The sequence below is a fragment of the Castor canadensis genome, chromosome 4 (genome assembly GCF_047511655.1).
Source record: "Castor canadensis chromosome 4, mCasCan1.hap1v2, whole genome shotgun sequence".
Lineage (NCBI taxonomy): Eukaryota > Metazoa > Chordata > Mammalia > Rodentia > Castoridae > Castor > Castor canadensis.
The window spans coordinates 170,479,874-170,498,894 of NC_133389.1; the positions used below are offsets into that span (position 1 = coordinate 170,479,874).

The following is a 19,021-nucleotide window of genomic DNA, read 5'->3' on the forward strand; positions in this document are numbered from 1 at the left end:
TTGTTTTGTGAGTCTGATGGCCTTTTGGTTTTAATCAAAGTCTTGACCATTATGATGACAAAATAAATGTCAGAAAAATTGAAATCTACTTAAATGCAAGGTACTTAAGAGGATTATAAGCCTTCTTTGATACCAGAAAAATTGGCTTTTCAAAACAATTTTTTAGGCTAACTGCATTTTATTTTGTTCTTTTGAAACAGGGCCTTACTATGTAGCTGAACTCATTATGTAGCCCAGGTTAGCCTCAAACTATTGATGCTCCTGTCTCTTGAATGCTGGGATTACAGGTTTATGCCACCATGCCTTGCTCAAATATATTTTAAAAACTAAACTCTATAAAAATATTGTAAAAGTAAGTATATGCATGTAAAATAGCACTAAGAGTGAACTTTCATTGAATTCTACAATTTTACAAGATAACAACTTTTTTTATATTTATATATGCTCAAATGTATTTTAAAAGTTAATATCATGAAGTTATAAAATTCTGTAATGCCTTTTGTGATAATCAGCTTCGGTTGTGACAAAATAACTGATATATTCAACTTATAAGAAGAAATGAAGAAAAAAGGATTTATTTTGGCTCAAGGTTTTAGAAGTTTCAGTCCATGGCTGCTTGGCTCTTGACTCTGGGGCTGTGGGGACACAGAACGTCACCTGGAGAATGTGTAGCAGAGAGAGATGCTCACCTCATGGAGGCCATGACCAGGAGGTAAAGAGAGAGCAAGAGGAAGGGGATGGGGTACCAATATCCCCTTTGATGGTACACTCCAATGACCTATGTTCTCTAACAAGGCCCCACCTCTTAAAGTTTCCATCACCTCCAATAGCACTACTAGCTGGGGACCAAGCCTTCAGTACACAAACCTCTGAAAGCACATAAGATCCAAACCATAATAGTCTTTTAAATCTACTTCTTTGAATTATATTTTAACATTATTTGATTTTATAAGTAAGCATTATTTTATGTCTATAAAGTACTTATTATGACATTCTCTCAAGAATCACTCTTGGGCTTATTGTTGACATAAAAAGCCAATATAATTTATTAATTAAAAACTCAAGAAGAAACAATTAAGACAAGAAAATCAATTATATTCCTTTGATCAGACATGAATCACAAGAACAAAAATCATATCTACCTCTGGTATCTGTAGAAAAGATGGTGGAAAGTAAAATTGAGAAGTTTACTTGAACTCCCCAAACTAAAGTCATCACTAGTGATAAGTAAGTGACTAAAAGAATAACCACTTTTGATGGAATGGTAAAGGGAGCTGTTACTCAATTCAGTCCTTGAATGTCTCAAAATAGTGTTTACTGATTTCAGAAATTTGTAGGAAAAAGTATACAAACTGTATTCAAATACCACTTCAACTGTTGAAAATTCTTTAATGTGTTAACATCTAGTCACACAGTCTCCAAACACGTGAGTGATATGTTGCCTAATGATTGGGACGGTATCTGCTGGATTCCACAAAGGGGAGCATCAACTCCCTTTTTGACTTGTTAGAACATCCAAGGCCCTTGAGTCTGAAGGTAAACATCTGGTCAGGGTTATTTTATGAGCCAGATGGTGAGATCTTCTTGGAATGCATGTGGGAACTATGCAGATATGAAGGGTCTTAATAGAGCAGCAGGGTTCCATTACTTTTGGGAGAGTGGGTGTGAAAAATAGATCCTCTTAGCAGTTGGTGCCTGAATTTGTAGGGATGGAACTGCCTTTGTTTATAATAGCACTTCACTATGACACGTGCAATACCAGGTGAGAAAGAACAAAAGAGACAGTGGAAGTGCTCAGAAAAGAAAGTAAGAATAGTTCTATTTGCAGAGAAACAGAGTAAGGTTGAACATCACAAGGGTGAGTTGGCAGGAAGAAATGCCTAACAGGCAGGTGGTCTAATGATTAGGTGTGTTGGAAGTGTGGATGCCAACCTTTTACTTTTTGGCAGTCCTGCAAATCCATCCCAGGATTTTATGCACACTAGGCAAATGGTCTATCACTAAACTATACCTTTAATAACTGGGAAACAAAATTTTAAGTAGGTTGTATATATTCCCGTACTTTTTTCACATTTGTACTAAAGTTAGCAACCACTCCTCTGTCTTTTATTTCCTTTAGAAACTGGAGAAATGGGGCAGAGTTGGGGGTGACTCAAGTGACCCTGAGTTCAAACCCCAATACTACTACCACCAAAAAATAGAAAGGAAGGAAGAAAGAAAGATAAAGAATTGAGTTTCACATCCAGGTCCATGATGGTAGTTGAGAACAGATATGAAAAGTCAGAATGGTTCATCAAGCCAAGTAATGCCAGATGGCACTTTGATCATGAGGTCTAATGATTCTCCAGGAATTTTCAGAAATTATGAAAAAATGGGTTCAGACTTGCCTAGAGTGTGAAATTGGGATTTTGATCCAAACTTATATAGATCTCCAACATACAGAGGAATTACTTGCTGTCTTGGTTAAGTAGAAATAGAAAAAGGAAGACAGAATTTAAATAAGTGATAAAACTGCTATTGAAAAGCTATCCCGTGGACATTAACTTTCAATATTAGGACACGACCACAAGAAGACTGCTCAGATCACTTTCCCCTATGTTTTGGCAATGAGGAAATAAGCCCGAGAGGTGAAATCTGTAGCCAGGTACCTTAAATTAGAAATAAGGAAGAAATGTACTTGGAACAATTTTGTGTCATGAAAATTGCAAAATATTGCCTCAAGAGGAAAACTGCCAGTATCTTAAAATGTGTCTGGCTTACAAAGGAGAGACGTCATTAATTGACAAGTGATTTGTCAGGCTATGATGAAACTTACTTCTTGGCCTCACACATCGTCTGGTACGCTCAATTTGTTTTTCTGTTCCATGTTTTTGGGACTCCTGCCATCTCATTACAGGTAAGAAAGCTACCATGTGCAGCACCCATTTAGGCTGGGTATTGTGTTGACTGGTGATCTGTATGAACAACCAGAGCCAAAGGGAGCATTTGGGAAAACATGATATACAAAATCAATTCCAGATTCATGATTAATTTTTTCCAACTCCTTCTTTTTTAAGATTTTTTTTGGGGGGGGGACACAGTAAACTTACATCATGTTCTAATGACCAAATTACCCTTTAGAGATTAAATAGAAGTTTTTTTTAGGCATGTATTGGTCAGGGTTCTCCAGAGAAACAGAGCTAACAGGGTGTGGAGATACATAGGAGAGTTTTTATAAGGAATTGAACCTACTCATTTGAGAGACTAACAAATCCCAACATGCAATTGGCATGTTGAAAACCCTGAAGAGCCAGTGGGGTGGTTCCAGTCTGCAGGTAGACTGCTCCAAGATCCAGGAGAAGCTGATGTTTTGGTTCAAGTCTGAAGGCAAAAAACCTGGGTATCCCAGCAGGAAGGCAGTGGGGCAGGAATGGTGACTTCTCATTGCAGGTGGGCCAGCCTTTTATTTTTGTTTCTGTTTATGTAGGCCTTCAATTGACTGAATCGGGCCCATCCACATTAATGAGGACAAATCTTTACTGAGGCTACCAATTCAAATGTGAATCACATCCAGAAATGTCCTTGCAAACACACCAAGAATAATTTTTGACCAAATATCTGGTTACTGTATGTGTGGACAAAAGATCAGCCAACATACTATGTACATCGGATTATAATGAGGCCGATTTCCTCATATGGCTTATGGAAATTGATCTTATTTAAGAAGGATTTTTTAAATACCTCATTATTTTCTTGTCTATGATTGATTTGAGGGTCTTGTTCTTTTTCCTGTGAAATATCCTAGTCACTATATTTTTGTGATTTATGAAAAGGCTAAAGTGTGTTGGAGACCCATTCCTTACAATAATGCCAGTTCATAGATCATTTGTACTTATTTCAGAATTATTTTTCTATTCTTGTTTCAATATTTTTTCCTGGTGATACTGGGGTTTGAACTCAGGGTTTCATGTTTGCTAGGAAGGCACTCTGTCACTTGAGCCACTTCACCAGCTATTTTCTGTTCTTTACCCAAAATATTTGCTCATAAATCCAAAAATATACACTTGATTATTTACCTACCCCAGTTTTTCATTGACATTTTCCTTTTCTTCTTCCCCAGTGGATAGTGCTCCTTTGATCATTACTCAGTTTCTTTACTCCCATTTCTGCCTTGAACCCACTGATACATATTTTTTTTTGTTCTTTTTGAGTCTTTCACTTACTTCCACCTTTATCATGCCCAGGAACAACACCACTTCCTAATTTGTGAGTGTCTTTCATGAACTTTACTATTCCTTCCCTTCAAACATGTCTATTTGGGTCAGTATTTTCAGCATTGTCCTCTTTCTTAGAAGAAGTACCAGCCCCGTCACTGCGTCACTGCTCTGATCTCTTCCCCTCCTTATTCCTTATGGTCACTCTCCATTACAGTTTGAATATGAAATGTCCCTCATAGACTCATGCATTGAATGCTTGATCCCCAGTTGGTAAAATCATGTTAGGAGGTGGGGGCTAGTTGGAGAAGTAGGTCACTGGGGACCTGGCTTTGAAGGTCATACCTGGTCCCCAGCTCATCTTCAATCTCTGCCATCTGTCTTCCATGAAGAATCTCTGCCTTCCTACTGCCTGATGTTTTACCCAAGGGCATGGGGACAAGAAACCATGGACTGAACCCTCCGAAACTGTAAGCTAAAATAAGTCCTTCCTCCTTTAAGTTGTTATGTCATGTATTTTTGTTGTCACAGCATGAAAAAGTAACTAATACACTCTTCTGTTGCTCCCACTACATTGGGTGGTTTTTATGCTCATGGTGTTCTCATAGGATTCTTATCTTCACCTACCCGGTGAACCCAGTTCTCCTCATAAACTCTGGATTCACATCTGGGTCCCTTGCACGTGGAAAGTCAGCTCTACACAGAGAGGCGGTCGGCATGTCAACCAACCACAGCTTCATTCACCATGTCTGTCCTTGTCCTCTCTTTAACTGCTTCTCATTCCTCCTCCTCTTATCATTTCTGCCTTGATTGGGAGTAGCAACATTCATCCCTCTAACTGAAGGGTATATCCATAGTCCTCCCTTTCCTTCTTCCTTTCACTTACGACCCTAATGCATTGTAATGCTCTTTTGATTTTCTCAACATATCTTTATTTAACACCTTCTCTTTATCCACTGACCTAGTCTCAGCCTACATTTTCTCTTGTATGGACTGTTGCCACGGCCTCTGCCTGCCCTCTCTGAAAGCAGGGGATGTGATGACACACTGTGGACCTAACAGACTCAGGAAGCACTTAGGTTACTAAACGCACCATAAGTGAGAGGACTGTTCCCTGAATGTCCTTTTGGCTCTGGGTTCTCTAAGCACAAACAGGCCCAGAGTCTCAAGGCTGCAGCCCTGTGAGTTCATTAACAGTGGACCATTCCCTCAAAACAGAGCTGAATAACTTTAAATCCAGACTGAAATGGGCCATCAAAATTGTGGTTAAAAAAGTTGTTTCAAAAAAATGTGAGATTGGAGAAACATCAAAGCAGGCATTTTGGGAAAAACTAGTTCTTATTTCTTGGATTTTCCTATCCTTATTTTATAGTTTAGTACAAATGTTATTTTGAATGACATTTGAGCAGGGATGGGAAACATACTCTTCTCAGGATTTAGGGCCTCTGGAGGTCTTAAGCTGACCTTGCCTTGAGGACAAGATCAGGTTGCCATGGCGACTACTTTAAGAAGGGTCCCCTTACTGTTGTTAGCCATGAGATGTTCCCAGTACTGGGTTCCAGTGTTGAACCCAGGCCACCCATCCTGACTTCATTTTCTCACTTCTGGGAAGTTTTCTATTTGGTTGTTTTCTTTTCTTATTCTTGGTACCAATCTAAATAGACTGAATCAAAAATTGAACCTAAAAGGGAGGTGTCTGGGATCACTGGTTACCTTGCAGAAGGCTCCTTATACTCCCAAATAAACTCATAGTGTCAAACTGGTTAATTTGGAGGCTGCAGCATTCTGATTGCTAAGGACGTTTGAGTTCAAGGTCACCACAAAGCTCAACACTCTTGAACTTTTCCTCCAGGATAGTCAAAAGGCACTAGCTTTAAAATTTGTTTATAAATAACTATTTCCGGTAAACTTCCTGGAGCAAAGATGATCTGATCCACGGTGGTTTCCTTTTCCTACCTCCTAGAACAGAAGCTGTTGCACATCTCAGGAGCAGTAAGAAAACTAACTTCCCAGTGCCTTTTTGATGCCTAAGAAAATAGACAATCATGTTGTTGAGTCTGTGATTTTCCATCTGGCTTTGGTCTGCTGACTTCTTTGACTCCACCCTTGACTGGAAGGACTGCCTCATGGGACATACATATCTGGATATGCTAACGAGGCTGCAAAGTGCCAGTTTGCCTGCCTAGGATACGGCATTTATGAGTCCTGCTGGGCAAATGGTCAAAATCCGCTTCCTGCTCAGTCCTTTGAGAGTGTGAAGAAAAACCCAAACCACCTTGGTCAATAGCATTAAACACATTTTCACATGACTCAGAAAATAGGATTGGCCAAAAAAGCCCATTCCGTTTATTTAAAAATTCCATTGTCTTATCATTGTGTGAGGATTTGAAACTGGCGACCACACAGATGCCTTAGCTGTTTTTGGTATGTCGTTGGTAGAGATTCAAAGTATTCAGAATAAGCCAAGTCCTTAAAATTGACTAACAAAATTTTTTTAAAAGTGTACATCTTTGTGCTCATTAGGTTACCTTCTTTCACACCCTGCAGGATTTGTGTAATGGAATATAAAAACATATTGGGAAATAACAGCACCCTGAGTTTTTCAGACTTCCTGCAGACAAGTTTGTCAGGAATATTGGCAGGAATTTTGCCAACCCCAAGAAATATAAATTGGGCAACAATATTTATGGCTATCAGGGGAGCTATTTTTTAAACAAAATTGGGAACACAAGAAAGAAATCAAAGGAGCCATCTGTGGCCCCAAATTTCTCAATAGAATAATCTTTCAAATAAATTTATACTTTCTCAAGGTTTTAATAGAAAAAATTGTTTAGATCATCATAATTGGTCATATGCTATGTAAAATAAAAATTTTCATTGATAGATAGCTGGTATGAAAAAAGGGTTGAATGGAATATTAAAAAGACATGTTTTTAGAACAATTATTATTTGAACAAAGAAATGTTAAGGTTCTCAGCACCTTAATTTTATCTAACAACTCTGATATGAGGTGTTATCTCCATTTTACAAATGACAAAACCAAGAACTTCAAAGGCTAGTGAGTTTTTTAATATGGATTACAGTCTGAGCCTTAGATGATAAAACCCAGTTCTCTTATACCACAAGCACTTCCCCAAATTTGTTTTTATTATTCTTAGGTTCTGATACTAAAATAGTCAAAAAGTGGCAAACAATGTTTTGTGGACCTGGTTTCTTAACAAGATTAATAGCATGATTCCTTCTTAGATTATGCTATTGCATTAGAAACCTTAGAAGTATTCTGCAGTGAAACATTTTTCTTTAAATGTTATCCATATTGCTAATTTGCTTATAGGACTTTTTACACAAGTACTGTAAAGGGAACTATAACCTTACTGATCTCATATTTTAACTCATGTTTTAACAAAGCATTTGAATATTCGTGAATACATCTTTGCATTTTTGAGAGTTCTACACAGCCATCTATTTCCTTGTAAATTTAATTAATAATCCTTAAAAATTGTTCCTGCACAGATGGAAGTGAAATATTTTCTTTTCTCTGATGTGGAGAAAATGTTGAAGATAAATAGCAAACTAGAAATGAAAATTTAAGCGTTCATGTTGGTCCTAATAATAGTCTTATAATAGTAAACATCTGACAGAAAGGGCTGAAAGGCATTGTTACTGCAAAGGCAATAAGTGTCAGACTATCAATGTGGAACTTTTTTTCTTTGCTGCTGATTAGAAATGTAAAGACTTGGTTTATAGTAGCAATAGCTACTTTTATGGAGCGTTTCCAGGTTTGAGGGTCTCTGCTGGGGCTGTCTGCATATATTCTCTTTTAAGAGCATCACTTTACAAGGGAGAGGTCACTAGCCACTATCATATGACCCACTGACTGCATGCCTTGACATTTATCCCACAAAAATGGACACTTAGGTTCATGCAAAATCCTGGACAACAGAGTTCATAACAGCTGGAATTAGCTCAGATGTCTTTCTTGAGGTCAGTGAGTAAACAAACTGTGGTATGTCTACATCATAGAACACTATTCACCATGAAAAAGAATGAACTATTGATACACCCAACTCAGACTGATCTCAGGAAAATTATGCTGAAAAAAGACAATCTCCAAGGATTTCTTACTGTATGTAATCCAGTTATATCACATTTTTGAGATTCTAGAGATGAAGGACAGATTGATAGTCCCTCAGGATTAGGGGAACCAGTGGTGGGAGGTTGGCTGAGCATGGTTATCAAAGAGCAATGTGAGGGGTCCTTATGGTTTTGGAACTACTTCATGACTTCACTGTGGTTATAGATACACCCATCCACACTGCTGATAAAACTGATGGAACTGCACACACACAAACACGTTCACAAGTACCAGTAAAATTGGGAAATAAGAATTAAGTGAATTGAATAGAAGAATATCCAGTTGTGATGTGAGGCTGTTTTTCATAATATTATCATTGAGGAAGATTGGACAAAGTATACATGAAATCTCTACAATTGCATGTGAAACTATAATTATCTCAATAAAATTTTAATTGAAAGTATATTAAAAATACTTCCAAAGTTAATAGTTAATAATAGTTAACAATTACTTGGCCATATATGAGAGTGACTGCAAACTTTATACAGATATTATTGCTAACACAAATGTATTTTTCCTTAGCCATATCCCTGTATACCCATGAGTTCTCCAATAGTATTCACCATGAGGGCAAGTGTGACACAGGGAACATCGGCGCAGAAAGAATCTGGAATTAACCACGTGGAGTCAAATGTTCACCTTTGCAAATTTTATAAAACCTTCTACCATGTGAATAGTGCTGGAGCTCCCCATCCCCATCTGGTCCTGTAAAAGTGAGGGTCAAGTGAGGGTCCCTGGGGCTTAATTAAGCTTTAGATTCCCCAAGTCTGGCCAGAACCAAGCCCAGCAGGGACCTCTCTTCTGATTATTGGTGCCTGGGTTGTACTGGTTATTAGGTAGTTAGAAACAGGGATGATGACCTTTAATTATTTTTCATTGTTTTTGGGGAGAGGTTTTTTTTGTCTTTTTTTTTTTTTTTTGGTGCTGGGATCGAACCCAGGGCCTCACGCATGCTAGGCAAGTGCTGTACCACCGAGCTACATCCCAGCCCTATTTTTCATTGTTTTGAGGCAGGGTCTTGCAATTTAGGTCAGTCTGGTTTCCTGGCTCCACCTCCCAAGTGCTGGAAATAATCCCAGCATGCCTATAAAGGCATGCAGCACCCTGCCTGAGTTTAATTGTTTGAATTAAGTTTTTGTTCATTTTCAATTCATGAAAATTAAAGAATGTGGTAAAGGCATATGAAGTGGTATGAGAGGTTTGCTGTAGGACTCTTTGCTTTCATTTGGACTCGGAATAAGGTAGGTCATCAGACAGCCCTATTTGGGGAGACTATTTTCAGAAGAACCCAGAAGTCTGATGAGAAGACCCTCTGTCCTTCAAGGGTCAGGCAGCAGTCCAGCTCTGCTGCCTTTCTCTGGGTCTGTAGCTTAGCTGGGCAGAGGGCAGGAAGGACCAGGAAGTTTCTTTTGGCCTCTGGATGAAGCCAGGACCTTGAATCCAGCTTTACTAGTGATAAAGCTGATGCTCAGATTGTGACCTCACTCTTGTCTACTTGTCAATTGGTTCAGAACCTGTAGGGTGGAGCAATGAAATGAAATGACCCTTAACCCTGCACACATGAAATTTGTATTTATCCAATTTGTGTGCCAGACACAGTCTTGGTCATCGTCATGGTCCCTGTCCTCATGAGCCGCATTGGCACATTTGTGTACTTCACAGGTTGTAAGCACTCCCACTGGACTCTGAACACAGGAGTGACCCTGCAGGTTTAGAGAGGAAAGTTCTTTTAGCTCAGTACTGTACATTCCTCCATATTTTATTATTTCTTTGAAGAAGCTGGGCTCAGGCCCAGTAGTCCTAGGGGAATCACTTGGCCATTTTGTCCCAAGTATCTCTCCCAAACATGTGGCAGTCAAGGAGAATATTCCTTTTGTAACCTCAAGTCAGCTTAGAGTAAAACCAGTCCAGGCTGTAATAGAGGAGCCTGTGGCCATGGCAAATAAATCACTAAAGCAGGAGACTGCCAGGCTCTCCCTCTTCATGCTCTGCTGAGCGAGCTCCAGCTATGCTTCCAAACTAGAGAGGACAGAGCAGACGAGCAGCCCTCGGGTGACAACAAGGGGCTAGGCTTCCCATGCATTTTCCCCATCCCTGTCCCAATCCAGCTTGGTGCAACTTTATCACATTCTCTTTTCTTATTTCTGACCCTCCTCATGCCCCAATATAATTTGTTTGGGGGAAAGCATTTACAAATACAGCTCTGAGCTTCACTTTGAAAATAAATTTTACTTTCCTAAAAAGAAAACAAAGTTTAAAGTTAGTGTCTGAATCTTGCAATGAAAGAAAGGGGTGTGTGTGAGGGGAGAGAGAGAGAGAGAGAGAGAGAGAGAGAGAGAGAGAGAGAATTATGAGAGCTAACCATATTGTGTCTCTTCTTATAAGAGTGCTAATCCCAGCAAGAGGGCCCCACCCTCATGACCTGATGACCATTCCTTTGGGACTTAGGGTTTCAGTTTATGATTTTTTGTGGGGGGGGGAGTGAAAAAATGCAGACCCTACAAGATACATTCCATTATTAAACGGCTTGCCAAAGAACGGGTCCCTTTAGGCCACACTCTGTCTTGCATTTCAGAGGGAGGTTTGGTCTTAGTTGGGGCAGGTGAACCTGGAACTGGAGAAGGGCTCCATTGGCCATGTCCCATGAGGATACTGGTGCTGATGTCCACTGAGGCAGACTGGTTATGGGAGGCCCCTGCTCTGGGCCAGCTCCTTGCTCTGCCCCAACATGACACAGTCACCATGTTCTGGTGGTATATCTTTGGGTTGAAAGACACTCTCTTCTCTGCACCCGCAGCCTGGCATCCTCAGAGAAGGAAAGCAGATTTGAGTTCATGACATGGTAGAAAGAATGCTAGTCAGCAATCAGGGGGGCTGGTGCTAGTTTTGACTTTGTGCCTAGTTGAAGAGCTTTAGTCAAGTTACTTTTTCAACTCTGTCTTATCCACTTATATGTATCATGAGCAATCAGAGCAAGTGTATCTCTTTTTCCCTTCTAGCTCTCACTCTACAGTTTATGAGTAACTTACAAAGGGAAGGAGACAAAACTTACTGCAGTCACTAAATGCCACTCATTGAGATAGATACTTGGCACTATTTCTTTTCAGAAAATGTATCTGCAGTTTTGCAGGTGTACTCATTGGGTCTCAGAGAGGTTAAGAGACTTGGGTCATATGTAACTGAGATAGTCTTCTGTTACGAATGTCAGGAAATTCAAGTTATACTGATTTAAGAAAAAAATAAAATAATTGGGAAGGGGCTTGATGATGTGACCAGGAATTGGCTTTTTCCTTTCATCTCTTAAATCCTTTTCTTCTGTGTTGATTTGTTTGTCAGATTTCATGTGGCAATAATATGGCTGTAGCAGCAACTGCCTTCACATCACACAAAGCAACCCAAATTTCCAGCTTGCCTAGTATTGGGCTAGCGGGGATTCCCCAGATGTGGAACTTTCAGTTTTCAAACCAGGAAAGTCCCAGGCAAAATGTGATGAGTTGGTCCCCAGCACTGGCTCAGGTTCAAGTCCAGCAGGAAATAGGATGCTTCTTGAATAGCTCGTGCAAAATGTTCTGACCTGCTCAAAACTGGCTGTCTTAGGTTAGGGCCTGTCCTGGAACCAATCCCTGTGGCCAGGCGGATGCAGGTGTGTTGGTGGATTTAGGCTTGTGGAGAGCCTTGCCCGGACCACATGCAAGGGAGATGGAAAGGGGAGGAGCTCTAAAAACACCAGGGTCTGTGGTCAGAAAAGTGACTGAAAGATCCAAGGTAAGTTAGTAGGCATGACACCCTCTGTTAGTAAGTGGCAGGATCAAGTTCGAAACCCCAGTCTCCTTACTGGGAATCTCAGGGAGGTGGATGATTCCAAGGGATGCTGTGGTCCCTTGCCAGGTAAGGTCAAGAAAGAACACCCAGCACAGTTAGAGACTAGAGATTCTGACGCAAGAGCTTTGGGAGTTCTTGGCTCCTTGGCCTTTGAATAGAGAACAGATCCACTTCCTGGCCCCTGCTGCACAGCAGGATTTATGGAGGTGGGTGGGCGGGGTGTGTGTGGGGTGCCTGGCTGAGCATTCTGGCAAATGGAACCAAGTGAGGGCCCTCAGCATTTGGAAGCCCCTGTTGGATGCCAAGGGCAGAGCCAAGCCTACTCCCTGTGAAGTGCAGTGTCTGCATACAGAGAAGGACGTCTGCCTAGGATATTGAACCCCAAAGTTGTTGAAAAGTTGCCTTCTGTGCAGTACCAGCTTGGAGAGTCCTAGCTGTTAATATTGCCTTTTATTAAACCCTCCAGCAACACTCACTGGAGAGCTACTGGGCTAAAAGGAAAGATTATTTTTGGCTCTCATACTTCCTGTTTTAGGAGAAAATGATGTTCCAGAAAGACTGAGAAACTGCTAACATAATGACATTGAAGACAGAAGAGAAATTTCACACTGAAAATTTTATTTCTAGTCTTAGAAAGTGTGAAAATTATTATAAGGGTGATGATAGAAACATGCTGTAATCAGGAAAAAGAAATATGTTCTACTTTAAAAGGCCTAATGTTAGGGGTACTGAATATCTGATGATTTCAGTGCCAAGTTTATGTTCCTGCGTATGGAAAATTTTAGAAGTGTTACTAACAGGAATGACTCTACAAGAAATGATTATTCAAAGATTGCCTTGTATTTAAATCTTTCTACCCAGATGAAGTGACCCGTAATGAACTTCAGTTGGCATCTGCTATGTTTTTCTTGACCAGCATCCTTTGTCTTTTCTTCAGCTAATGAGTGGTACCTTGATGTCATCTTAAGGAATTAACCTTAATTTTCCCATTTCTCAGTTCATGTAGGTTTGAGTGAATTGAACTTCAGAGATGAATGCATGATCAAACCCTGACCATTGTCAAAAACCAAAATTACAATAGATTTAATTTAGAGCTCTTAATTGGCTTTTATTTGTGATTTTGGAATGGAGCAAAGCCTCATTTTATAAAGCAGAATAAGTGTTCTAATGAGCAGAGCAGAGGAGGTAGGTTTTATAGGGCAGAAAAGGACTAACGAAGCCAAAGAAAGATAAAAAGCAGATTGTTATTTCAGGGTTAAAGCAAAGGGGATTTCCTCATTATACTGATTATGGTTGACTGGAATCTTCTGGTTTTTGGAAAATGGACATATTTCAGTGTTTGATTTGGTTATGTGGTACCTGCTACAAGTTATCTTGTTCTGGTTTGGTATGGTCTTTTGGGGCCTAGTATAGGAGGCTATTCCAAAATAATTCCCACCCCCCACCGCCACATTTGTGTAACAAAATCCAGAGTCATTGTGTTTAGTTCAGAGATGGTCATGTGACCCATCAGGTTAATGGAAACCATTCTGAGAGTCTTGTTCAACCAGGAGGATATGAAACCAATAGAATATAGGCCTATTAGTGCTTTGCTTAGATAAAAGGCAACACGCAGAAAGTAGAGTCAAAGGTATTGAAACATGACACTTTACTGTCACTGATAAGTATTACAAGAGTATATTGCCTTTTGTTATCCCAGGAAAAGATCAAAAGTCAAAATTCAAAGTACAGTTTTTACCAAATGCTGTCATACTGTCCCTGAAGATAAAAAGTGGTAAATCAAACTATATGAAGTGGGGGGACTATGTATATTTAGGATTACATGTAAAGGAGGAGTCAAAATGCTCTCACTTCTTTTGCTATTTGTTTTTTAAACCTGTAGCAGATAAAGAGGCAAATCATAAAACAAGGGGGAGCCACACTAAGCAGGAACAGAAAAGTAAGGAACAATGGAGCAGCCTGACATGGGTAGATCCAGAGAAACCATAAAGATTCCAAAACAATGATCTTAGTCACAGTGAGGTCAACAAGGGCCCAGATTCTATGAATTTGTTGAAAAAAAATCCATGAAAAGACTGCACACTATTCCACCAGTTGGTGCTTGAAAAGACAGGGAAGTATGTTAACACATTTTAGAAAGTGTCCAAATTAGGAATATAAGTTTTGGCTATGAAAGGGATGAATGTCACTAACCAGAAGAGCTCTTCACTGAGACCCACTTCCTGAGGATAATGGGGAATCTAGAAATATGCTTATATTGATCTAGAAATAACAACGTAAGGAATCCTTCTACAGCTTACCATGAAGTGAGGTGGCCTGTTGTTTTGTGATTTTTTTTCCCTGTGTTGATTTAGTCACAAGCTGTTTTTTGTTGCTGGTGATAAGGGAAAAGGAGACATACCCATGTGGTAATGAATCCAGAGGAGGTCAATCTAACTGCATCTCAAAGGGAAGGCAACACATATGCCAGCACTTTGAACATTTGTTCTAGGTGAAATATTTTGTGTGATAAATAGATGATCTCTGGGGTTTCTTTGAACTAGAAGAATCAATCTATGATCACATGCTTGGCATAGGTGGTTATTTGTTTCTTTCAATGGTCATTAAGTTTCATGCAATGAATGAAGAGTCTTTGAATCTGTTTTCTCAGTTTTGCTTTCTCAAAATACATATCCTTTTTAGAGAGTCATGTCAACTGTAGATAATGACATCTTTCCAGAGTCTAGAAAGATGAGCCTGGTGAGCCTGGGTTTTGGCCAAGAGAGCTGTCTAGCAAACTTCTGCTTTCCTTCCATGGTATCAGGTTTTTCCTGGAACATTGAACTCCAGCCAAGGACCATGTTTCTCAGCCTGTTTTTCATGCAGGAGTAACCCACCAGCAGTAAGGAGAGTCTGAATTTTTTGACATCTGCACCAACACTACTTATAATCTCTTGGATTAATTACAGCCATCCTAGTGATGTGAATGGTATGTCATTGTGGTTTTGATTTTGGTTTCGTTGCTGGCCAATGAGGAGTATCTTTTTTATATGCTTATTATTCATTTGTATATCTTCTTTGGAGAAAAGTGTAGTCAGATCATTTGCCTGTTCTTAATTGGGTTGCTTATCATTTTATTATTGAGTTTAGTTCTTTATGTACTCTGGATACAAGTCCCTTGTCAGATACATGATTTATAAATATTTTGTATTTATAAATTTGTGTTCTGTAGGTTATCTTTTCTTGAATATTTGCTGCACTGTTTGACCTTTTATAGCCTCCACGACCTCAGAATTCCTTCTTCCTTCCATCCATCCATCCATCCACCATCCAACTGATAGGATGAGCCTCATTTGCTTTCTATTTTCTTCCTCCAAGTATGGTTTCAAAACAAGGAAACAGATTTATTCACTGGTTGAGAGGGCTGGGGAAGCAAAGGCCAGGGACACTCTTGTCAGCCTTCTTAGCCTGCAGCACAAAATCGGGTGATTCTGAAGAAGTCACTTGGAGACCACTGTGACTCTATGGTGCACAGTTCTCATTGACATAACTTACATTTCTGACTCTTTGATTTGCTTTCTTGGTTTGTGAGCAAGAGGATTTTCTGTGGTGTGAAGCAAACAAAGGGAAAAAATCCTTAATTCAAGACTGTAAAGCACAGGTGTTTTTCACCAGTTAATTAATTTAAATGGAATCTTGTAGAGAAAAAGTGGCTTTGGAAAGCATGTTGAGAAATTCATGACTTCAGTATTGTCTGTATTTCAATAAAACTTTCAGAAAAAAATACTTTATTTGAAATGTTTACTTTATACCCAGGGTATACTTCTGTTCACTTTAAAAACCAATAAAACCCAATTTGCCCCACCTTCTTTGGAAAAGTCTGGATATTTTAGAACACTCAGAGTTGAACTGCATTATATGCGTTCAACTGGTAATTGTGAAACTGGTTGTTTTCTCTTGGTGAGTTTGTTCAGTGAGAAGAACAAGGTTTGTGACCACATTTAATCAAAGTTTCTTCTTTCTTTGATCTCTAATCCATGCTCCAAATGACAACTGTCTTCAATGTCCTCACTGTGTCATGGACATAGCAAACATATATTTCCTAAGATTTTGCAGCTGAATTCAGTGCCTGGGTTAGAATAAGTGCTCAGTTACTTTATTAACTTTTTATCTTTTTGTGAGTATAGAGACAGAAGTTTTGAGGGTGTGGCCAGATTAACACCATGAAGAAAACAATTTATACAAAATTCTTTGTGGATCAGATATCTGTATACCAAGATAATATGCTTGCAAATATATTTCTTCTTAAGGATTGGATGGGGCTGGGGCACAGAACACCAGGTACATGGAATGCTTGGCAATGCCAGATTCTGAGTCACAGAGGCCATACTTGCCCCATACCCTACGGGTGGCCAGTGAAGACACATGTAGATCAGAGGGCCGGCTCTGTCCCAGGGCTTCCTGTGCAATCTCTCCAGAACATCTGCTTTATGGAAAGAAGCAGATCAAATGGCCCAAGAAAAGATCCATGTCAGATAGATGGGAAAAAATAAAGTCTCTAAGCCCTAGGTTTAAGTTAATTTCCAAAAAAAAAAAAAAAAAAAAAAGCTTGTAGTATACTTAGTTACTTAGTAGCATTTTAGAGAGGAATGTAATTCCTTGATGTGGGCGTGATGGTCTCTACTCCTGGGTCAAAATGGGCTGAGTGTGGCTCAAAAGAACGGCAGAGTCTTCAGAACAGGCCACGTGAATGAGCAGCTTGGCCCTTGTGGCCCCTGTGTTTGATGATTCATGAGATTGCGTCAGCTCTGGGTCATCCCTTCTGACCTGAGCTTTCCTTCTCATTCAAAGACATTCAACACAACACAGCATGTGTCATAAAGTTGAGCTTAGGTAATGGACTAGCACACATTTCTTGGACATCTTGTAGCTGAAAGGCACTGCATGAAGCTCTGTGGGGATTACAGACCAACAAGTAAATGATACCATTTTTGTTTCCAGAAGCTTGCAGCACAGTTAAGGGGATAAGCAAGCATGTTTGATGGATAGTTTGATGTCTCAGCTTTTCTAGTGCCTGGTGATTTAATTGAACACTAACCTAGGGGTTACAGTGAAGGTATTTTGTACATGTGGGTAAAAACATCTATGATCTCTATTGACTTTAAATAAAATAAAGTGACCTCATACAATTAGCTGAGACCTTGGGTACAAAATTTGAGGTTTACTGAATAAGAATTCTGATTCAAAACGGTACCATCAACTACTGCCTGGGTTCCAGCTTGCTAGTCTACCCTATGGATTTCAGACTTTCTAGTTAAAATTATATGGGCCAGTTCTCCTACCCTCTTTACCTCCCTCCTTCCTTCCCTCCCTTCCTCCCTCCTTTCCTTCCTTTCCTTTCCTCCTTTCCTTCCTTCCTTCCTTCCTTCCTTCCTCCGTCTCTGTTTTTCTCTTCCTGTTTCTCTCTGTCTCTCACCCTTCTTTCTCCACTATTTTTGTCTCCATTGCTCCTATTGGTTCTGTTGCTTTGGAGAAGACTGACTGATACAGTACCAATAACTCTAATACAAAGCAGAAGAAAGAAGAATGTATGATCCTCTCAATAATTAAAACAATGTTTGCATACACCTTGATACTCAACTCATACTTCTTGGATGGCTGGGTGGCTGGCTGAGAAAGTAAGAACAATAGGAATGGTAGAAAATGCTAGTAATTCCTAGACAAAAATCATAGAAATCTTAAAATCAACTTTCAATTTCAATTTTTTGTTCTTACCTGTTTTTTCTCTGAAAGCTAAAATTGAGTAACTATGAAACAATGTGTCTAAACTAAAGACAGCCCATTTCAGTTCTCAGTGATTAGCTTAACAGTGGTGGTGGGGTTGGGGTTATATGTCTGGATTCTGTACTGAGGTGTTAAGAAGTCTGTTGGGAGCCAATAGGAAAGTTTTTCTTTCCTGAAACAAAATCCTTTTCCTTCTCTAGGTATAAAGATAATTGTATATGGTGCTTTGAGTTCCTGAGGTCATCCTTTACCTCCTGGAGGATGGCTGAGCCGAGAGAATTACTGAAAAATAGAGCAAGAATCCTGATGGCCCATATCAGGACTTTGTGTGTGTGTGTGTGGTGTGTCTGTGTCTGTACCTATGTCTGTGTATTATAATAAAATTTCCTACTGCTGAATAATTTGATGCAGCAATTTTATGGGACATGGGTCACGCTAAGGAGACACAGCACATGAGAGGGATAGAATAGGGAAGAAACCAAAAACTTGAATGTGGTTGATGTGCTCAGGGTACAGGAATGAATATAGAATTCTTAAACTGGCTGGGCCCACCATGGGAATGGGACTAGGGAGGAGTTAAGAGGTCTGGTAGAGATGAACCAATTGGGGTTGTAATACACATATGCATGGAAACAACACAAGAAATCTCCCTGTGTAGCTATCTTAGTCTCAAACTAGCAAAAATGCCATGTTTCTCTTATTATCTTTTATGTTTTTTCTGCTACAAAATCAGAGAACAGAAAGGTGGAACAGGTTCTGCCCAGAGGTGGGGGTTGGGGGGTGGTTGGCACCAGTGGGAGAGGGAGGAGGCAGAGAAAGGGATAGGGGAGTGAATATCATATAAGTAATGTATACACATGTATGTAAATGTAGAAATGATACCTCTTGAAACTTCCAGGAATCAGGGAAGGGGGGATGAAAGAGAGCAGTGGAAAGAATGAATTCAAGAATGATATATTTGATACATTGTAAGAACCTTTGTTAATACTCCAATGTATCCCCACCCAGAACAACAATAAAAAATAGAAAAAAAAAGATAATTTGAATCATGGCTTTCATCATCTGAGGTAAATGAATATAATGCCATCTTAGAAGGACCAGTACTGAC

The 19,021-nt window shown here is 39.6% G+C and overlaps 1 long non-coding RNA gene across 1 annotated transcript in view; it reads left to right on the forward strand.

The window, feature by feature from the left end:
- The first annotated feature begins 3,313 nt into the window (after positions 1 to 3,313).
- Positions 3,314 to 19,021, forward strand: part of LOC141422646 (uncharacterized) — a 42,767-nt gene continuing 27,059 nt past the window's right edge. The window contains exon 1 of the long non-coding RNA XR_012447393.1: positions 3,314 to 3,429. This is a non-coding gene — a long non-coding RNA (uncharacterized lncRNA). The remainder of the gene's footprint in view (positions 3,430 to 19,021) is intronic.